General features: G+C 38.4%; 1 long non-coding RNA gene across 3 annotated transcripts; it reads right to left on the bottom strand.

Moving 5' to 3' along the window:
• Window positions 1-13,331: 13,331 nt before the first annotated feature.
• Window positions 13,332-14,545, bottom strand: LOC136255860 (uncharacterized). Of its 3 annotated transcripts, none has more exons than XR_010701153.1 (6): window positions 14,465-14,545; window positions 14,265-14,401; window positions 14,155-14,217; window positions 14,038-14,103; window positions 13,915-13,983; window positions 13,332-13,457 (listed from the first exon to the last, which is right to left on the bottom strand). It is a non-coding gene; the product is annotated as an uncharacterized lncRNA (long non-coding RNA). The 3 variants fall into 3 exon arrangements; XR_010701152.1 differs by having other exon boundaries at window positions 14,265-14,422; window positions 14,465-14,534; XR_010701149.1 differs by having other exon boundaries at window positions 14,265-14,529.
• Between the last annotated feature and the right edge of the window lie 8,720 nt (window positions 14,546-23,265).

The raw sequence follows: 23,265 nt of genomic DNA on the forward strand, positions 1-23,265 counted from the left end.
GCGTGACAGATCACATGACACACACACACACACACGTGATACACATATTACATGATGGTTTTTGAAAAGTTTCAAGTAATGTCCTCTTGTGTGATGCACAGAGCTTAGAGTAAAGTACCTGACCAGTCGACATCATAATAGCCGTGTAAAAGCTTGTAAACTTCAATTAGATCCCCTCGTTGTCGTCGACAGTAAAGAGAATAGAGTCTGAGTTTTCTTAACCCTTAACCTTGACTCATAAGGTAGTTTTACTAGTTCATTCACAAGTTTAGTGGCCCGCCTTTGTACATTTTCTAGAGTGTCAATGTCCCGGGCTAGATATGGACACCAAAGCTGGACACAATATTCTAGCTGTGGTCTAACATAAGCTTTAAACTGGAAGATAAACAATTCTTTAGAGAACTTTGTAAATGTTCTTTTAAGCATTCCCAGGATTCTGGTTGCAGCAGCTGCAGCTTTATCACAGTGCAAAGAAGGTTTAAGAGAAGATGCTACCCATATGCCTAGATCTTTCTCAAAATCCAGGCGTATGGGTAATTATCGTTTTGATAATTCGAATACTTTACTAGCGTTACTTAATAATACTGAATAATAATATATTGCTTTACAGAATTGTGGTACAACTGCACATACAGAAAACTTGTGAATGTAACTTCAACTTATTGCACTGGGCCCTGGTGTCGGTGCAAGTCTAGTTACGCCACTGCATGTCAGCGGAGAAGTACTGAGCCCATTTCTTCCATAAATTCATCCATTTCTACAAACAATTGCTCTTACCATCATTAGAATACTGCTCAACCATCTGGGACCTGTCACGCTGCAGATGGTCCCCCGCCGCAAATGGTCCGGCCGGACCAACTACCGCGCCTCAAGTAGTCCGGCCGGACCATGTAAGGTTGCTGCAGATGGTCCGCCCTGCTGCAGCTGGTCCCCCCCAATGAAATCTCCACTATCAGCTTCCCAGTCAGTACTAGCTCAACGTCTTGATCAAAACGCACCGCCCTCCACGAAATACGAGTCCTGAAGCCATAGATTATAATCTATGCTGAAGCAGTGAAACGAAATTCGAGTAATGCTTAAACATTATATATAATTATAAACATTGCATTTGCACGTGGTTTTTAATTCGTGTACGCGTTGTGGGCACCATGTCCCTTTCGACCCCCCTTTCAAAATACTAACAAAACATAGCTACTCTAATGGAGCAGTCATTCAAATACTTTAATGGAACAGTCACTACTATGACATGCCATGGCATGGCTTAGTGTCATGTAGTCATCCACATACAGTTGCCAGCAGTATGTGACAGGATAACACTAAGATGCATCTCCGGAAGAGGCTACAAACAAAGCTTCTGGGAACCTTCATCACTTCGGTGTATCTTGTAATGCTCAATTTGCCATCTCCACTTACCAGAGGCCATGACACACCAACAGAACAGTTGGCTATAGTTTTGTCACTTCTATAATAAAACATGATTTAATCTCTATATACCCTGATTTAGGCTGCATGGAGTAGGGGTTAGACAGCTGTTCTACCAATGGTGAAAACCATTAATTCACTTGGATATATAGGCTTGGACAATGATTGGGGACTATGCTAGCTGCATGTTTCACGCCTCATATGCAGCTTCAATAGCTATAGACAATAATTTTTTGAAAATGCACTAAAATGTCAGTTTCGTCGAAAATGGTATATACAGGCATTCAGGCTATAGCTGAAGGCTTCTATTCTAGTCTTAGTGTGTATACTTTAAATTCTCCATTAATGTTACTAGCAGTATAGTGACCTTAAGTGGTTCTTACAAGCCAATATGTTAGTAATATAAAGTGTGACACATAATAGTTTAATTGAATCACCGCACACAATGGTTTTATTGTTCTATACCGGCTATATCTTATACCTATTTACTTGGTTAAACACTGCAGCATTTTTACCACAGTTTCAAAAATCATTGTGGTGGTTGTTCAAACTTGACTACCTCTCAATGTTCAAAACCAATGTTTAAATTCTGAGCTGGATTTTTGAGCACTGCTCAAAAGTATAATAGGCTATATATTTTCAAAGCATAATTAGCTCAAGCCTAGCAGAGAATAACCAAATCTGTTATTCACTTTAATTTAACTTGATGTGCTTTGCACTTAGAGCAACTGATTGTGACAACCAGCAAGGATTAACATTTTAGGACTTATTTATGTAGAAAATCAGGTACAATTACAGCAGATACTGTATACACAGCAATGTTACTTAGCAGTTTTCAACAGATTTGTGTGTATGTGTGTGTGGAGTCAGTAGAGGTGACCAAGCTGAATGAGCTGTACAAGAAATTTTCGGGACAAAAGGTGGAATTGTAATTTTATTTTATTTAAACTATTGTGATAATGAGTCAGTGAATGCTGCATGTAGTTGAGATTCATACCAGCATTGGCAAAATTTGCATTTAGTGGGTTCTCTATAATATCCACTGTTTTACCCATAAATGTGTGAAAGCATCTCAGTGTTATGACCAGACCACCCTCACTGTTGGCTAGTGTTACAGTAGGTTAGGATGATTACCAATCAAGTTAAAGCTCCACTTGATGTCCATGTAGCTATTTAAGTTACTGTATATTTCACCATTTTACGCAGGGTCATGGGTGTCACATGGTTATATAGGAAAGGTTTCACCATTATTACAACAACACTTCACAAAGCACTGACATAAAATTCATCATGAAGATTGTACTGCATGGCCACTCAAAGTTGCAGGACTCTAAAACAGTATACATGCAATATAAAATAATATTAATTAAGTGTGAGTATAAGTCACAATAATATGTGACCGGGCCTACGAAAACAGGGCATGTGGGCACAAACTACATCCCGCCACTTTACTGGTCATATCTCAGTCCTGGAACAGAATATTTGCATTCTGTAACTTGCATCATAAAGTAAATTAAATGCTTACTAAGAGCTAAAAATTACATTTCCATAGCATAATGGTACAAAAAGTTATAAGTGATGAAAGTTTGAAAAAGTAGACAAAAATCATGTGCCCACATGCCCTATTTTCGCAGGCCCAGTCACATATTATGATCATTATAAACAATTATCCTTGAAAATGATATCTGGTATTTCTGTTGCTTGATATTATGACATTCTTTTCTTGTGCATTATACTCCTTGACTATACAGCATGGTCAATAGCTGTAAAGAGCTCAAATACTTTAATTATATATAGATGGTACCGGTGAAATTGCAGTTCCAGTTTACAACTGTTACATTGATTCAGATGGTACTGACCTTCCTGGTGACTTAATGACTACAATATCAGCTCATCGTGGACTGTATAGTGTCGTGCATGAGATCAATGAAGGTGTTAATGTACTTGTATGAAAATCTGGCTCCTAATTTAATCATGCTTCATGTCAACGACATAAGATTACCTTTCCCAGAACCTCTTATAATTGTGTTTATGTGATGTGTATTAAGCCATTATACTTTTCATCATCATTTAGATAGCACTGTAGCTGTAATGCATGGATGTAGGTACATTATATGCTCAGGCATCACAGCCGATAAACCTCCAGTAGCCTCTTGCTCTGCCAGTGGATTGTGCCAGTCAACTTCAATACTGTGAACGCTAATAGTTAGTTACTAATAATAGTATCAGCTAAAGTTTTGTTATTATGTCATTTATAATAATTTATCTTGTCGGCATTAAGCTGCAAGTTTAATTGTACAGTGGAACCTCTCTAATATAGACATTGTGGGATCCAGAATTTTTGGCCACTTTTTGCTGTAATATAGAGGTTTTCCTTTTTTCAGAGGTAAAAATGTATTGACCAGGCTGGTTGGGACCAAAATTTTTGTCCTTATTATGGAGGTCTTTTTCTATTGTGTCCTTAATTCGGGGGAGAGGTTCCACTGTATGTGCTAGTTAGCTATAGTGTTTTTACCCCTAATGTTTACAGCAGCTGATCCAGGGATTATCAAAGGGGGTGCACCAGTATATGGAGTAGGGATCTGTGCCCCCCAGAAGCTAAAGCATTCTGCGGGACAATATATCTTGAATGGTTTAGATCACACTGCTTTTTATGTGGACTATACATTGATCAAGAGTTGTATAGAGTGACAATCATGCCAGCAGATTATTATTATAGACCTAAAGAATGGCATACACAAGATCGCATACATTTTATTTGCAAGATATCCTTAGCAGGCTAAATGTACCAATGTATCTGTAGATGTCAGGTGACTGTTCTATTAGAGTGTTAGCTGACTGCTCTATTAGAGTATCTCGATCTTGTATAACGCGTACGCATTCTAGTAATTGTAAGGCCACCTCGAAGGCCACAGGAAGCTATAGGTCGGCACAGTAGGGCACTTTGTGCCTGGCCTTACGCCTTCTCAAAGATCTATGATCGAGTCTATGATAAAGCCAATGGGGGACCACTTATGGCAGAGGGGGACCAACTGTGGCAGCGTAAGTTGTCCGGGGGGGACAAGTTGCAGCGCTGCAAGTAGTCCGGGGGGACCAAGTATGGTTGCTGCAACTGGTCCGGGGGGACCGATTTTGGGGGGACCCGTTGTAGCATGACAGACCCCTATCATCACACTAGTATTAGTAAACTAGAAATGATTCAACACCGCGCTGCTCGTTTCGTTTTGAACAAACCCCGGCACAGATCTAACCAAAACCATGATAGCATCACAGACATGTTAACCAGTCTTGAATGGCCTACACTTCAAAACAGAAGAACAATTGCTAGACTCACCTTCCTATTCAAGATTGTCAGGAACTTACTAGCAATACCTGATCATTGCTTACCGTCACCAACTCCAGTGTCCTCCACCCGTGCTCAACATCCTCTCAAGCTAACTCAATTGCAAAAAAGAGTTGATGTGTACAAATACTCCTTCCTCCCTCGAACAATTATTCAATGGAACTCCCTTCAAATTCCTAACATCGACACAATAGATCTTGAAACATTTAAGAACGCTGTAAGTAATATAATATAATGCGTGATTGTAATGCTCATTAGCGTGTTGCCCCTAGTGGGTTTTGCTAATTAACAATAATAATAATAATAATTATACATCACTTCTCCGTAGAACGACCTGCCGAATTTGTTTTCTAGAGTATCCCAAGCTTTTGATCGTTCGAAAAAGTATTAACGGTACTAATACTTGCCCAAGTCCCAGTGTTTTAAAATATCTCATTCTGCAGTTCGCTTAAATATATATAGACCTATCTGGTCTAACCATTAAGGCGTCTACAATGGCAAATTCTTCGGCTCTACCTAAAAGTGGTTTAGAGTCTAATTGGCCATTTTTTTTATTTATTTATTTATTAATGCTTTATAGTACACACATACAATCATAAGCTTAGGTACACACACAGATACAAGAATTGACAATACACATGGTGTACTAAAGGTCTGTAGGCTTGTTCCTACAGCCAAAAGTAGTAATTATAAAATAATAATAAAAGAACACATGATAAATTGTCTAAGACAGTGTGTAGTTAATCGAGAAATGATCAGTAACACACCGACTACAGGGACAGTGGTAGTGCAGTGTATGAGGGTTGAGGGGGTCAAAGTTATGAATGAAATGATTCCAGAAGTGGGACTTGACTCTGTTCCTGATAGTATCAATAGACAGATTGACGTCAATTAATGGAAGCGCATTCCATAAGCGACAGATCCTTACAAAGTAAAAGTGTCGTTGCTTGTTAGTGGTGGAGGGATTGTGATGTAATTTGAAGCCTCCTGATCTGGCACTGGTAGAGAAGGAAATGAAATGGTGAATGTTGAAACTACTGGTTGGATTTTTGATAGATTTGATGAAAAACATGATGTCTGAAAGTTCAAAGGTGTACATTAATGGGAGAAGCTCTAGTTTGAGAAGTCTAGTTTTATAGTCGGAAATGTAATCGTTCAAAATATACTTTGTGGCTCGTCTCTGAAGATGTTCTAGGTTACTGATGTCTTTCACTAAATATGGATGCCAGATAGGGGAGCAGTACATGAGCTGAGACCTGATTAGAGATACGTATAGCTTAACTTTAGTCAGTGGTGGTATAGATGAACTGAAGGTTCTTCGTACAAGACCCAATGTCTTATAAGCTTTACTTAAAATAATGTCATGATGAGTTTTCCATTCAAGATTATCACTTAATGTAACTCCGAGATCTTTATGCGATTGTTTAGTAATGATTATGTTACCACTAATAGTATATGATGTAGGATACTTCCGGTTAAAAGATAAATGGCAGCTTTTAGATGAGTTAAAATCTAAATTAGAGGATGTACTCCAGCTAAAGAGGTTGTCAATGTCACGTTGTAACAGTTGTTCGCCAGGAGGTGTCTTAATGTGCCTGAAACATTTGGTGTCATCTGCAAAGAGTAAAGCCTCACTGTCAGTAATAGAATTAGGTAGATCATTCATAAACATGATAAAGAGAAGTGGACCGAGAATACTGCCCTGGGGTACCCCAGATTCAACAGATAAAAGATCAGAGTAACAGTTATTAATAGAAACAAACTGGGATCTGGTGCTAAGGTAGGCTTGAAGCCAAAGCCACAAGCTACCTGAAATGTTAAAGTTATGAAGTTTGGACAATAGATAAGAATGGGAAACCGAATCAAAAGCCTTACTGATATCTAAGTAGATGGCATCAAATTGGTCACGAGAAGAAAATGCATTGTGTAGAAATAGAAGTAGCTGTTGAGTAGTAGACCGATTGCGCATAAATCCAAACTGAGCAGGGTTGATGTAGGCCGAAATGTGATCAACCATTTTGTTGTAGATGATACGCTCTAGAACTTTAGATGTATTACTGAGTAGAGAAATTGGACTATAAGAACGCAGAAAGCAAGCACGCCTCATCCTATTGTACAAGATAGTTAATCATTTATTACTGGTCCCAAATTGCTGTCTGCCATCATTAAATCAAACTGCTACCAGAGCCCATCATGATCAGACTTATACAATCTTCAGTAAACACGTATCTCTATTCATTCCTACCCAGAACTATTCCCCATTGGAATGATCTATGTATCCCAAATCTATCTACCATTGATCTTGAAACATTTAAACAATCAACTACTCCTACTTTATAGTTAACTGTAACTTAGCACTTATTCTATTTATTGCAACTTAGCACTCACTGTAATTTAGTATTCATTGTAATTCTAGCACTTATTGTAACTTACCACTTAGCTACTGTAATTTAGCACTAATTGTAACCTAACACCTATTGTAACTTAGCACTTATTGTAACTTAGTACTAATCATTATTGTTACAGTAGCTAACTTAAACTAGAGGCACTTATGTTATTGTAACTTAAGCTAGGCACTTATGTGTACGTACCGTGTACATTAGCGTAAAAACCCTGTCGGGTGTTGCTACATTAGCGTAAAAACCCTGTCGAGTGTTTGCTAATCAATAATTACATAATTACATAACCAAGTAATAAGAATAATAAGAAATGACGACATAAATAATTATAATTAATGTACAGGACTAACTACGAAGTGCACAACGAATACTCCCCGGGGTTGTGTTAGACGATACACGAACATCAAAATTAACTGGGTTTTTTCGCCAGTGCCTTCGTTAATGAGTTAGGTTTTCTAATAGACGCCGTCCTTTCCAGTTCTTAATAACCGGTTCAAACACAACACGCGTTAGTTACTAGGCGTTCAACTGCAAGATGATATTAAAGCTTGCATTGAATGGTCAGTAATGTGGCAGTTGCCTTTCAACATTTCTAAATGTAAAATACTACATATAGGTCAGTTTAATCCAAGATATTGTTATAAGATGGATGGGATGGACATTGTTAAGGTAAATGAGGAAAAGGATTTGGGGGTGTTGATTGATGGCAATCTCAAGTTTCATAGTCAGTGTTCGGCAGTGGTTAATAAGGCTAATAGACTTCTTGGCCTTATTAAACAGACCTTTTCGGATATTTCTGTAGATTCATTTACATGTTTATACAAATCAATAGTACGTCCTATTTTAGAATATGGTAACTTGGTTTGGGGACCTTACTATAAAACAGACATCCAAAAATTAGAAAAAATCCAACGGAAAGCAACTAGAATGATCAAATCTATAAGAAATCTTGACTACGAGGAACGATTGAAAGTACTTAACTTGCCATCATTACATTATAGACGTTATAGAGGTGACATGATTGCTGTCTACAATATGCTACATGATAAGTATGATATAGACCATTCTGATTTTTTTACTTTTTCACCCATTACCCATACCAGAGGTCATACATTTAAGCTATTTAAATATTTTTCAAGAACAGATGCCAGGAAATATTTTTTTACAAGAAGAGTTGTTGAACCATGGAATAATTTACCCCAAGAAGTAGCATGTGCAGCATCAGTTGATGATTTTAAGAAATTGATTGACCAATATTCATCTAACACTATGTATAAATGTATGTAATTAGTCTACTTGTACTTTTTTTACCTGTTGATCAGGTGTAACAGGCTGTTTAGCCTTATAAATTACCTGTAATAAATAATAATAATAATAACTTGTATAACCTGTTTGAGTAACTACGACCGCGTAGCAACCAGTTTATATACACTGCGCGTAAAGCCAAACATTGAACTCGTACAACCGGTTCGAGAACCAGGTTTGCAATTCTTAGCAACCAGTTCATATGCGCTGCGCGTTAAAATAAGCATTGGATACTACAAAATTCGACTCGACGCTTCGACATGAGAACTCACCGGGTGGAGCTAGGGCAGCGTACTCTGTAAAAAGATCGAGATACTGGTGTGAGAGACACTCGACCAAACTAAGGGAGAATACACGAGCGCCTTACACGAAGACAACAGGCTGGAGTAGAAGGTTTTGTTTTATAATCAGGACTTAGACTGTTTGAATTTCTTTTAAACCATTTCCCCTAGGTTAACCGGGAAACTTTTGTTATTATGAAATTCATCCTAAAAGGTTGGGGCCTAAAAGGTAGCACAGGACGATGTCAAACACGAAAATTTTAATTAATGGAGCCATATAAATAGTGGGGCCCTTGGGGTGGAGTGGGAGGCTAGGGGGCTGAAGCCCTCCTAGGTCTGCTGAGCCCCCCTCAGAATGATATCACATCCTTTTTGGAGTGGGGCTGAAAACCATGATAAAGATTGATATACTCTAATAGAATGTTGAAATATAATTTCACCAACTGTGTTGTGGAAGTAATACAAATATTTGTATTTGTTTATACCTAAGTTACTGTTTGTGAAGACATTTTATTAAACTTTTAGAAGTTTCTTCGAGTGAAACAAGCTCTTGAAGGATTGTATCTCTGTCACTGGGAAGAAATATGTCAAAAATGCTTCCACAGGACCTAATAAATTTAATGTACAGTATCACCATGTCCCAGAACTGCCCATATATGGAGCCTACAGCTTTTGCTGCATTTGGCGACGGAAAAACATGGTAGTGATAGCTGGAGCTGAGCAATGTACAGGCTGGGCTGGCTTACCTGTCTTGCTACAACATATTGTAGTGTTTCACCTGCCTCAAACTACACTGTACTGTAGTGACAAAAACATTAAATAGGAAGGGCTTTGTGTTCACTTTAAACCTTTCACGCTGCTAGACTCAGTAGACTGGTTTTATGGGTGTCTCAAAAAGTGTTGATAGGCATTCAAAATTTTGAATGATTGCCTATGATTATACTGTAACCTTAAATAGTTTTGACTAAAAGTTGGTGTTTTAGTTGAAACGCTTCAAATTGTACTCTATAAATTAATTTTGGTGAACTTTGAGATGTTGTGAAAGCTATAATGGCTACAACATCCTGGGGGGGCTGTGCCCCCCAGACCCCCTGCTGCCAGAGATTCTACTCTGGTCAGCCCCCCCATATCAAATACTTCCTCTGCCACTGCTCCAACAACTATTTTCTACCCGGCTATACCTTTTAAAATACACAAACATACACAAAACACATGTGTGTACTTCTTTTGAAGGTGTTTGCCTACATGTTTTCCTTGTGTGTAGATGTGTATGTTTTTGTGCATGCATGCATGTGTGTGTGTGTGCGTGCGTGCGTGTGTGTGAGAGGTGTATGAAGGAATTTAGAAAAGAAGTTTCCAATATAGATAAATGACTGCTATATTAGAGTAGTTTATTGCCTGACAGCTTTATTAGAGTATCTCAATATTTTCACCAAAATTACAGTTCAGAACAATGGTACAAGTGTTGCTATTGTGTGAGAGACTAAGAATAATTTAAAATGTGTACTGTTCCATGATAGATTCCGGCCTGAAGTTTCAACTTGTTAAGGTTTAAACTACAGATATAGTATCTACATAAATACGGTTGGAAATCTTCACAATAACTTGATCTTCTCTCCATTTCCTGTTCCATCCGACCCTCATGGCATATATCATAAATTGTATGGAGCAGAATTTTCTTCTTTTCCACTGACAGTCTATGTGCCTTGGGTGTGCAGCACTTTCTGTAGTAGACTAAAGCACAGTTGAACTGAAATGTCAAGGCCAACTACTCGAGATTGAATGGTGGCAATTACACTTTGCTCTTATATATTTCAGTCCATTACACAATGCTACAAATGAAGAGTTACAGTATGTACAAAATAGAAGTACATTTACTTGAGGTGTGAAAAGGGCTTTCCAAGAGATTTCTCCTAAATATATCATGTGATGTCAATCATGAATTGAGACCTGCAATGGTAGGGCAATGCCTGCTCATGCCCACCCTGGCCATGGCTACACCTATGGTGTGTGTATGTGTGCGTGTGCATGTGTGTGTGTACATGTGCATGTATGTGTATCTGTCAAATATGTGTGCACATAATTATGTGTGCACTTATCTATGTACATAATGTGTGTGTGTGTGTGTGTGTGTGTGTGTGTGTGTGTGTGTGTGTGTGTGTGTGTGTGTGTGTTTGTGTGCATATCTAATGATGTGTGTGTACATGTACAGTATTTGAGTGTGTGCGCGTGCATGTGTGTGTGTGTGTGTGTGTGTGTGAATTTTTGTGCCCATATGTGTACATAGTTTAGTGGGTGGCGATGATTTTGTGGTAGCTATAGTCTGGCTAGTAGTTTTTTTTGTATGATAACTGATGAGGTTCTTGGAATACATCTCAGTTTTTCTACTTGTTATTTTGCCATTAGTTAAGTCAACCCAGCAGTAGTAATGGAAAAGTGTTGACACTAAAGAAATGATTGGCAACTTCATACCAGGGCCGACCACAGGGGGCCAACTGGGGCATTTTTCCCCAGGCTCCAGCCTGAAAGGGGCCCTAGGAGGCTCCATGAAGGGCCCCTTGAATACCTGTTTAAAAGATCAATCTACTCTAATAGAGCAGTCAGATCTAGGTACTCTAATAGAGCAGTCAGAGTATTTTTCAGAGGAGCAGTGTAGCAAGCTTATAAATAAGGAGATATGGTTAGCGAGGCCTCGCTATTGTCATTGTCAGCATGTAATGACTTTTTTTTGGTCTACAACTAACATCTTGGGTGAAGTTGTGATTCAGAATGGGAAACCTCCTTGCCCCTGGGGCTCCACTTTAACTCTTTGCCCTGGGCCCCTTAATTTCTCTGGGTGGCCCTGCCCCCTACATCTTACTTATTGGGTTGGAAGGAGGGGGATTTGTGCCATAATCTGTGAACCTCCTGCTGAATACTAATCTGTGAAGTACATGGTAATCAATAAAGCAAAGTGTAAGATTCTCTAGTAGCAATAAATAGTTTGAGTTTGGCCACTTTTCCATTGTACATAGCATTGCTGTATACATAGAAGGTTACCAAACTCAAATTATTTATACAAGGTAAAGGTTACCATAAATGCTATGCAATGGTGACATAACCAGCTGATACAGCAGGACCTTGAATCTTGATTATCTGAACTCTTTATTATCTGAACAGTGTAAGTGACGGTTATATTTGAGTATTCTGTTATTAGGTGAACGTTCTAGTAGAGTAAGTGTATGTTCTATTAGAGCAGTTGAACGGAACTTACTATATTAATGAATGGGCTTGATTTATACAAACGAATTCACTAATCTTAACACTTTTATAACTGAACTGGCACACAGATGCTTGGATAGTGGAGGTCCTACTGTACTTACTATACATCAGTTAGAGAAACAGAATTGAAGTTGTCTTATACGTAAACAATTTACTTGGTTATGTGTGACCCGGTCCTAGATAAATTTAAAAAATAAAAAAATTAATAGAGCCACTATTGTGAAGTTCTGGTACAACATCTCCATTTTCGTCGTAGCGCCGGAGATCAAACACTCTGTTTATTCTAGGACTGTTAGGGGGAACTGTCCCCCCACTTAAAATCTCAGACTCACCCCTTAAAATTGTAAGTGACTATTACACTATGCTTAGGTTATAATAAGCTTGGTATTAAATGGTTATCAAAATGCTCTCAGATTCAATCTCATGTAGAGTTTTTAATATGAAAAAAATTTCCTGGTTAAACATTGCGAACACAACTTTAAAATGCTCTCAGATTTAGTTTAATTTTAAACACCTCCTGTATGATTATGATTATGATGTGATTTGGGTTGAGGCTTAGAAGCCTGTACACCCATTCAATTACATACATACACATACATAAATTAGATGCAATAAATAAAAATTAACTATGAATATAATTATTACATTAACATAAATCTATAGTCATAAAAGTAATTATCTATAGCTGATTTAAAATTATTTAATGAAGAATTACCTACAATATCACTTGTAAGATTGTTCCAGTCATTAATTACTCTAGTACTAAAATAGTTGACCCGACATGAATAAGATATATAATAATTATCAAGACTCACGGTAGTGAGTCACGCAGCCAAGAAACTACAAAGCGCACGCCCATATATAAAGACGCGTGGCCACTACTGCGAGTTATTTATGTTAAAAACATTTTTTTTACATGTTGGGTCGGTTTTGCAATATTAGTCTTACATTATGCAACATCTCTCAATAGATTTGTATGGCGTTACGTGATAAAAAAAATCTTTAGGAGTCATCATCATCATTGTCTTGCGACCTCGCTAAGATATGAATACGCTAATTTACACATACACAGCTAAATAAGAGACTATTACGGGACGAAATTATCCCGTAAAGATACCCGTAGCTGAGCAAATACGCGACAACTACGGGTTTCGTACTTAACCCCAAGACGAGGTTCGAGCTTACCCGTGGTGGAACCACCTTTCAAGACGTGGACCCGTCTTTATACTCGTCTCAATCTCGAGATGCGTCGTCATGATGGGCGTAATTGTACCATGCACGTGATCACTAATCTATATTCGTGACTCCGGGTTTGGGTTATAAAATTCGCGTAAAATTTTAATACTTGCAATATAATATTTACAACACAATTCCCCCATAATCACTGTCACTCCCATTATCTCCGCTTAGTGTGTCAAAAACTTCTAGTCCTCCTTCCTCTTGATACTATAACGTGTACAGATATTAATAAACAACAATTATGTACGTACTAGTGTTGCACCGATAATCGGATCGGTTATCGGAAAAGCCATGTATCGGCTGTTATTTTGTATATCGGTATCGGATCGGCGCCATGATGAAAAAAGCAGCAGAAACAGATATTGTGTATGTAGCTATTTAGAAATAAATGCTCGTCATGTTTACAAATGCATTGAGTCGTATTTTCCTGCATTAAAACGTTGTTATTACTGCTTCATTGTACTGTCAGTTGCTGTTATAGCAATACTGCTGCTATAAAAAAGCTAAATTGACCCTTCATAATCAAACTTCTAGTAAAAATTGCTAAAAGATAGACATGCTGTGCTATATCGGATCGGTTATGTTTATCGGCTTGAAAATATTATCCAATATTAGTTATCGGAATATCTTTAAAATCCCATATCGGTGCAACACTAGTACGTACCACTGTCTTTGCATTCAAATGGTTCTCGACTATTGTTTAGTTGGTGCTATGTAGCTCAGCTGTTTCAGTCTAAACACAATTAATTTCATTTACGAACTTATCCCTTAATAATATTAGCCTTACCATTTGCTGTTGGCACTTATGGTCCTGGCATTTTTTCTACCACTATGTCGGCTAGCTGTTTCACTCCTAGCACATAAGTTCATTGATTGACCAATTCCTCAAGAGAGTTATACTTACCATTTTGCTACTAGCACTTCCTTTCCTGTCACTTCTGTCACGATGTTGGGTACACGCTTCACTCTAAAGATACAATTTCACTCACAATTCCTCAACAATATTATACTTACCATTTGGATACTGGCATTTCCTTTCCTGCCACTTCCAACATGTCGAGGAGCCATTTCACTGTAAACACCAGTGGTGAATCTATCTCTTCTACTAGTGCTTTTCATCTTCCCTGGCATTCTTTCTAGCAAAATTTGCTCTAAACACAATGTTTATGGTGCTATGAAGAAATCATTCACGAATGTTGTACACATCATCTTACTGTTTCGAGGTCTGTCTCTTTAATACGTCAACTTCCACAACTACACACACAAAGCCTTGTATTTTAAACTGTTCCAAAAAGAATGTTGTACATACCATTTAATCATTCAGAGTCTTTTCTTATCCATATAGTGCTACTGTTCGTTCTGTTACTCCGCCACTACAGTCAACATTTCTTCAAACAACCAATCCCAAAGATGTTATAATATAGATACAGTCCCAGTCTTTCTATTACTGTCGTCAGCCTATCCAAGAATTTATCACCCTAACCAAAACGATCACCCTACTAATAAATCAAATGCTGTATGCACCATCTCACTGTTTTCAGGTCTTGCGCTATCATGAGTATTTATAGCCTTATCCCTCTGAATCAAAAGCACCCTTTTGCTTTGCCAGTTCTTCTTTTCCATTTGTTCTCTAATCAGCTCTTCTGCTTCCAACAATTCTTTTGTTGATCTAAGCAAAGCATTATTTAACATTCAAGAATTCTGTACTCACCATCTCATTGCTGATGTATCCACTGGGAGGATCTTAAGAAGTGTTGTAGCTAATAACCTGAAATGTCAATTCATCTATGATCTGCTTGCTCTAGATATAAAATAATGTTGTAATTGAACAGTGTAAATACTAAACATACTTGGTAGTCTCTTAGAAACGGCTTCCCTGTCCAAATTTCTTATTAATGAGTGCCAATAGGAAGAAACTTTTTACGCGACTAGCACATTCCATCCACTGTTACTACGTCTTTCAGAGGCATCATTCAAGTAAAATTACTTCTTTTCCACGTATCGTATTCTGAACACGTGAAGTCTTCAAATAATGGTGGACTACTAGTCGATCCATCACTCATCCTTTGGTACGAGCACTTTACCATCTACAAAGCGCTTGCATACGACGCGAACTTCACAACAACAAGATCGTGGTTACTTCATGCCGGTGATGAAATTGCAGTTAGTATTGTTCATGGGTAAGGAAATACCTGTGAAAAGCATGAAGCAAAATAATGTAGCTACCAATGAACAAGTAAGTTTTCATGGGTTGGTATGTATGTACAACCCATGAAAAACCTGTGAAACCACACCAATGAAAAATGTGTGGAAAGCCAATGAATTACTTTACACAGGAATTTCATGGCTACAGGTTTTCCTTGGTATACAAACCCATGAAACTCACTCGTTCATGGGTCATTCATGGGCACAATATTTTATTCCAGCATTTCATGGGTATTCACTACCCATGAAAAATTTAGCAACTGAAACTTTCATGGGTATTCACAGGTTCATGGAAATTTCATGGTAATAGATTATTTCCCAGTAGTGTTAATGGTATAATGGCCAAACCCAGAGGTGGCGGAGACACCTTTATTTAGGGGGGCTGGGGGTCTAGGTTGGTGATGCCATAGCCTAGTTGAGCCACAAACCTAACTATGAAATGAAGTCAAATAACTTATATACTGCAACTCAGTTTTACATGCACAGTTCTATCAATATCTTTACTTTGATAATAAGGTTCACATATACCCTAGTTGCACTCCACTATCACTCTGACTGCTGGACCAGAGCAGTTATACTGCATAATGCTTCAAACTTATAATTAGCAGCAGTGGTGTAGCTTTTCTGCCAGATTTACACAGATTGGTTATACAATCTCTCAACCTACTTGAGTGAAAACAACATTTATCTTGACCAACAGGGCTTTGACAGGCTTGCAAAAAGATCCAGAGAATGAGATATCATCTAAACTCTGGACATGGGCTGGACACTTCATGAACTTGTAACTTTTTGCTTATTATCCTCAGTTATATAATCTTCTTGAATCTTTCGTTTTGTGTGTCATTCATTTTATTCTTTCAGCATAATTATACCACAGGGATTTGAGGCACATTACAGCAATCCACTATGAGTAAATTTCACTGCTTTAGAATGCTGAGCTCCAGCCAAGTAATTAATCGATTATGGTACCAGCTATGAAATATTTCAGTATTATTCTGACTTTTATATATCATCAAAGGATACATGACTTCTCCAAGGAACTGATGAACCATGGCTGCACAAATAGTATTATCACAAGAGCTACTTTTGGACCATCCAAATCCTTCCCACAGAGCACCATTATAGTGTGGAGATGCCTGATTTTGGAAGCATTTGCCTTTGCACATCCTTGTTGATGTTCTCACATAGCTACAGTGGAACCTCTCATAACAAACTCCATGAATTAAGGACACAATTTAGGTCCCAACAGGTCTAGTTAATACATTTTTTACGAGGAAAACCTCTATATTACAGCAAAAACTGGTCTGGATCCCAAAATGTCCGTAATAGAGAGGTTCCACTGTATGTAGTAATTCACATAGCGATGGCGGATCCCGCAGGATGGGGAATTTGGGGCAAATGCCCCCCCCCCCCATCCCTAACCTTGTAGAGGAGCCAGCCATACTTCTGATTAAAATAGCTACTAAACTTTGTCAGGCCAAGAAACTCATGAAAATATGCACATTTTACTAGCATTTATTACAAATTGTACAGGCACATGCCTTTTGTGTATCCTTTAAACAATTTGATAATAATAATAATAATAATAAATTCACCTGAAACCAAAGCGAACCAAAGTCAAACTAGCCGTGAAATTGTCATGCATTAATACAACAATACAATACAATTCAGCACCTTCGTACATACTAAGCGCCTCTAAAAATAATTATCGTGTCGCAGTTGTTTAATACATTCAGGGCCTTTAAAACAGCTTTTAAGACTTTACAACCATCTGAAAAGGCCAAAATGGCAAAAATCAACAGTGAGACACTACTAAGAGGTGATTATTTGCTACTTCAAAAATGCAGCACTGAACTAGAGAACGATCTGGCTCTCCCCAACCACTTACAACTTATATTAGCCTGTTTGTGCCCCTCCCCTTGCCAACTCCTGGATCCGCCCCTGCATAGTTAATTACTAGTGAATTGAAAGCCGTATAGGTGTATTCACAGATTGAACAACAACAGATTGTGGTTCATGCAGAGATTGACATTCCCTCATTTAGTCTAGCTCAGTATTGCTATTGCTGTAATGCAATAATTACATAGCAATACCTTCGCCTGCTCTGGATGAATATATAGATAGTGGCACGCTCGAGTTCTGTTTCACAATAATTAGATTCTTGCTTGCAACCACATTGCTACAACACAAGTCTATTTAAAATGCAGCTATCTTTACAAATTCACAATTAATTTATCTTAAGAGTGGGCAGGTGCTAAGTGATGTATAATATCAGTGTGTTTAGTCCCTGTAGAGGGAAAAGATTTCTTGAAACTCTTGAAACCCTCCCACCCTACACCCTTGTATATATCGGTATAGCTACTGAACTCATTTCATGGCTAATGCACAGTTCAGGTCATGAACGTACACCTACTTGATGTTTAGCAAAACATTTACATAAACATTTTAGCTTCCAATAAGTACAACAAACACATACTTCTCAATGTAAACCACATAGTTGGAAAGTTTGGTGGGAGCAAATTTACCACAATAGGATTTTGGCAAGAAAGAAGTTTGATCAATCTAGTAAAGCAATACAGATTTGTATAGGACAAATGATTTGGCAGATTTTAGTTTGGCGAAACACCAATCACTGGCCACATTTTCCTCCCGCCAAACTTTCTGGCTATACAGTCTAGTATCAAAAAAAAACTTGAGTAGCTACTCATAATCATCTAAGTCAGATGTGCTTCAATTCTCTCCTATAGTAAACTTAATACTTTCTTTAGCTGGTTGCATACATTTCTGACTGTACTAATATTAATATGGTTTCAGTTTTGTGATGGTGTTTCATTGTAGAACATCACCATAAGCTTTGTGACAGTGTTGACATTATATAAGGTCTCTCTCCTGTATGAGTTCTTACATGACCTTTAAGACCACCAGACGTTGTAAATGATTTCTTACACAGTGTACGACTGTAAGGCTTCTCACCTGTATGGGTTCATAAATGGCATTGTAGTGTTTTGTATAATAAGGATGCGTTGTGACAGTATTGGCACTGATAGGGCTTTTCCCCACTATGAGTAAGCTTATGGCATCTTAACGTACTTTTGTCTAAATGATTTACTGCATTGATCACAAGCATAAGGCTTTTCTCCTGTATGAGTTAGCAAATGTCATCTAGTTTGCCTTAAATGATTTTCCACAATATTGACACTGGAGGGATTTCTCTACACTCTGAGTTTTACTGTGTAAATTATTATGTCTTGTTTTACTGCAATGTTGGCCCTCACAGGAATGGTCTCCATTATGAGTTTGGAAGTGTTCATGTAGATCTTCATTATTTTTATGTAAAAGATTTGTCACAGAATTCACATTGGAAGTGTTCTCTATCACCAGCTGGTATTGGTGTCTGTGATGTTGAAGAATTGGAAACTTCTTGAGAGCTTGAGTATGTGGATGTGGGATGGTTATTTTGTTCATGTCTCCTGATATGTTGTTGAAGGTTGATCAGTATAGTAAACACTTCTCCACATTTCCCACACTTGAAGATTAGCATCACATCAAGCTTGACTGCACTTCAAGTGAAGATCAAAATCAAGACTCACGGTAGTGAGTCGCGCGGCCAGTAAAGCAGAAACGCGCGCCGAAGACAATAAATGACGCGACCACTACGTGAGGATTTTACAAGAACGAACGTTGTCAAATTCGGCCTTCCTGTAATCCACCCGTCACTTACGCTATCCCTCTGAAACTCTGGAGTTGAACTCATCGTGTCACTAGTAACTACCACACAAGCAGTGAAGCAAATCCATGCCGATTGTTTCGTGATCGAGGTTGCCGACATCAAAGGGGAAGTTTCATTTTTTTTTTTTTTATCGCATGCAGTTAGACGCAACCGCAGGTGTATGCCTTGCGTTCCTTTGTGCATTCCGAACATTGATCGCGCTGTTATCGCTTCAGTATTCACTCAATCACCTCAAGATTCACATCATCGATTTCACCATACATGATTACCCTACAGTCGTGATCAGGGCCGCCCGCAGGAGGGGGGGGGGCAACTGGGGCATTTTGCCCCGGGCCCCAGCCTGAAAGGGGCCCCAGGAGGCCCCATGAAGGGCCTCCTGAATACCTGTTTAAAAGATCGATATACTCTAATAGAGCAGTCAGATCTAAATACTCTAATAGAGCAGTCACAGTATTCTTCAGAGGAGCAGTGTAGCAAGCTTATAGATAAGGAGATATGGTTGGTGATGGATAGTTATTGTCATTGCCAGCAGGTTGTGACCCTTTTTTTTTTTTTTTTTTTTTGGTCTTCACCTTACAACTTGGGTGAAGGGCCCCACTTTAACTCTTTGCCCTGGGCCCCTTAATTTCTCTGGGCGGCCCTGGTCATGATTTCAGCACCAAACGAAGTTTCAGTCGACCTAGAGGCCAAATACAAATCCCACTCGGAGTGTTGTTTTCCGCAATACTCGCTTGGCATGTAGGGCAATGTGTCTTTAAACTGTTCTAAAAGTTTCGTTCAGATTGAAACATTTGTTTTCGAGAATGACTAGTTTGAAATTTGAATTTAGTCGCCCCCACGTCATTTGTTCTCTAAGAATTTTACTCGGAATTTAAAGAATGACGCAGAGCAAACTGCGGTCACTGGGTATATTGATGAACTGGCGCTCTATGTAGTTAATCAGTACATATAGCCACCAAGAAGTGTGCTGCCATAGATTATAGTCCATAGATATAATCTATGGTGCAGCATACCATCCTTCGTTTTGAAATTAGTCGCCCCCACATAATTTGTCCTCTAAGGGCACGGTTTAAAGAATGACACAAGAGTACAACTGCGGTTACCAGTTGTTGACACAAGCTGTGAGTAATTAGCACATGTAGCTAGCTTAAAAGGAAGTGTGCAAAATCGCTTAATACAATTGTCACCATGCATTATTGCATTTTATAGCACCCCCACACAAAATTACACATGTAATTACAACATACAGAGGAGACACATGAATACCAAACACTTTTCACAACAATAATGTAAGAATTGTACAATAATGACAGTTATGCAAATGTTTTCCAGTGGCCCGCCATGGTAGCAAGTCTCACATGACGGCATGTATATTCATCCAAACACAATGGGAGTAACGAGTAAGTATATGATGACAACAAGTTGGTATGACTCCATTTGTAGAATCCAGATGAGTGGGTGTGGCTCCAGTATGTCTAAACAGTTAACAAACATTCCTGTTATAAATACGTGCTAGAGTTGCAATATAATAGTATAGAATTTAAATGCAATAATACATAGTCTCCATTGCATCACTATCAAACGACACTAAGTGGAGGATATTGTTGCATCTCTAGTATGTACACTCTATCAGTACAACCTGTCTTAATGGCCACTAGTATAGAAAGACAACCACTCTTGAAAAGCCAATTCCAATTGAGAATTTATACACTGTTACCTGCTGAATGAGTGAAGGTGGCAATAAACAAGTTCCACCGTAATTTATACACGTGATCTGATCCTGTATATTCTGTCAGTGGATGAGATCCACTTGGCCAGGACAAAATGTGACTCAAGTGCCCTGGATGATCCATACTCAACCAACTTATGACCCAGTGGCACAATGGAACTGACTATTTATAGAGAATACAATTATATTTATTTCTAAGATGTGTGGATGTGTGGACACATTACATGTACATACAAGACATGCTACGTACTGTTTTAGCATTTCAAGTCACCACATTATACACGTACCAGTCAACAATGCTTCATAGTGCCCATCAGTAAACCTGAAGAAAAGTTATGAAAAATAAAAATTAACATAAGTACAATGAAACCTCATTAATATGGCAGGCTGTGGGACCAAAAAATTTGGCCTGAATAACAAGGTGGCCTTATTAAAGAGGTCATAAGTAATGCTTAGCTATATTTGGGACCTACTAGAGGTGGCCATTATAATGAGGTGGTCTTATTAAAGAGGTGGCCACTAAGTGAAGTTTCACTGTACATATAGTTCACAATATTGTGAACAATATTAATGGTTAACAATATACACTGAAACCTGCAGGTCACTTCTTGTGGAAGATTGTTCTCTACACAAAATGACACATTCAAAGATTGTATTTAGATGGATAATACAGTAACGCATTGTGACTTCAATACTCATGATGTGTCACTGCTAGGCAGCAACCATATACACGGCACTGCCACATCGCACTTGCTCGCACACACAATTTTGCTAAAGATTTTACAAATTGATAATTAAGGGGTGTGGCAACTAGCTGTTTCGCTCGCAAGACTGTGTGGCAGCTGTTTCCCTTCTGTACAAGTGGCCACCAAGACAGGTCCACTGTGGATGAAAGCCAGGCATTAGATATTTGGTATTTCATGTGTTGAAGACATTCCAGGGCTTCTGGTAGTCTCAAGTCTCACCACAGTTTAACTCAGGCAGTGTTGTGGACACCACTAAACTACTGGAATGCTGTGTTATGTTCATCTTATGCTTGGCTACTATATTGTAGAACTGAAATGGATACTCTGAAAAATATATCCTATAGATAATGACTTCATCACTTTCTTCATCAGGAGCTTATAAGGACCAATAGTGAAACTTTTTACACTTGGGGCTGACAGTCAACTGCCTATGTCTGAAGCAGTGCTTTTGGTGCTCTAACAGATTGGCTGCCCCCTTGCTGCTAGCACTCACTGTCTCATACGCTGTCATACACTAAATCCATCTCTATAGCCAGTTAGAACAGCATGCTTCTTACCTTTTTTAAGGCCGCATAATGCAGCCACCTCTTTAAAAGGCAAGGCCAGAAAATTTTGTCCCTACGGCCTGAATAATGACCAGTTTTCACTGTACTATTAGTGATTAGTGATCATGGGGGATTATTTATTAAGATACTAAGATATACAAACGCTACAACTTCTAAATATAGCAGTAAATTTTTTACCCTGGTCCAATGTCTCGTAATAATCGTGACTTCGTGAGAGACTCTACTGTGACAAATACATGTTTATCATGATATTATGTGCTAATCGCCTTTTTACAATTAAGTTTTACAACACAAATACATGTATAGTTAAACTCACCAATTGCGACTAAATCCCTTCAACACGAAAAGACAAGTAATGAGACAAACTTGGAGACAACAGCCACACAAGCCTATTCTGGTGCATTTATTTAGTAGTAATATAAATTTTAAAGGCGTTTATTTACAACAGTACATAATTACGCGCCCCTCTATTGTCTCTGTACATACTTGCCTTTTCTTTACCATTCTCATTTCATTTCACAAGATCTCTTGGCAGGGGCGTAGCTTCTTCACTTGAATTAGTCAATGCTTGAAGTAGATTGAGATACTCTAATAGAACAGTCACATTTCTACAAGTGCCATATTTTTTATATTGTAAAGTCTGTAAGTAGCTAGTAATTTAAACTATGCATGTAACTGTGCTAAATATTGATTGCTGTGTTACAGCTGTTTTGTGACTGCTCTAATAGAGTATCTTGATCGTTTCAATGCAGTACAAGATGAAAGGCAAAGTGTTGTTAAGGGTTTACTAGTTAAAATGGGTATTAGTTGACTGCAGTTGCATGCCACTAACAGGGCCGTCCAGAGAAATTAGAGGGCCCAGGGAAAAGAGTTAAAGAGGGGCCCAGGGGCAAGGAAGGGTCTAGATCCTGACTGCTCTATTAGAGTATATCGATCTTTCTTTAAACAGGTATTCAAGTGGCCCCTTTCGGGCTGTGGTAGGGGGAAAATACCCCAGTTACCCCCAATGTGGGCGGCCCTGGCCACTAAAATTACAGTT

The sequence above is a fragment of the Dysidea avara genome, chromosome 1 (assembly GCF_963678975.1).
Source record: "Dysidea avara chromosome 1, odDysAvar1.4, whole genome shotgun sequence".
NCBI classification, from domain to species: Eukaryota; Metazoa; Porifera; class Demospongiae; order Dictyoceratida; family Dysideidae; genus Dysidea; species Dysidea avara.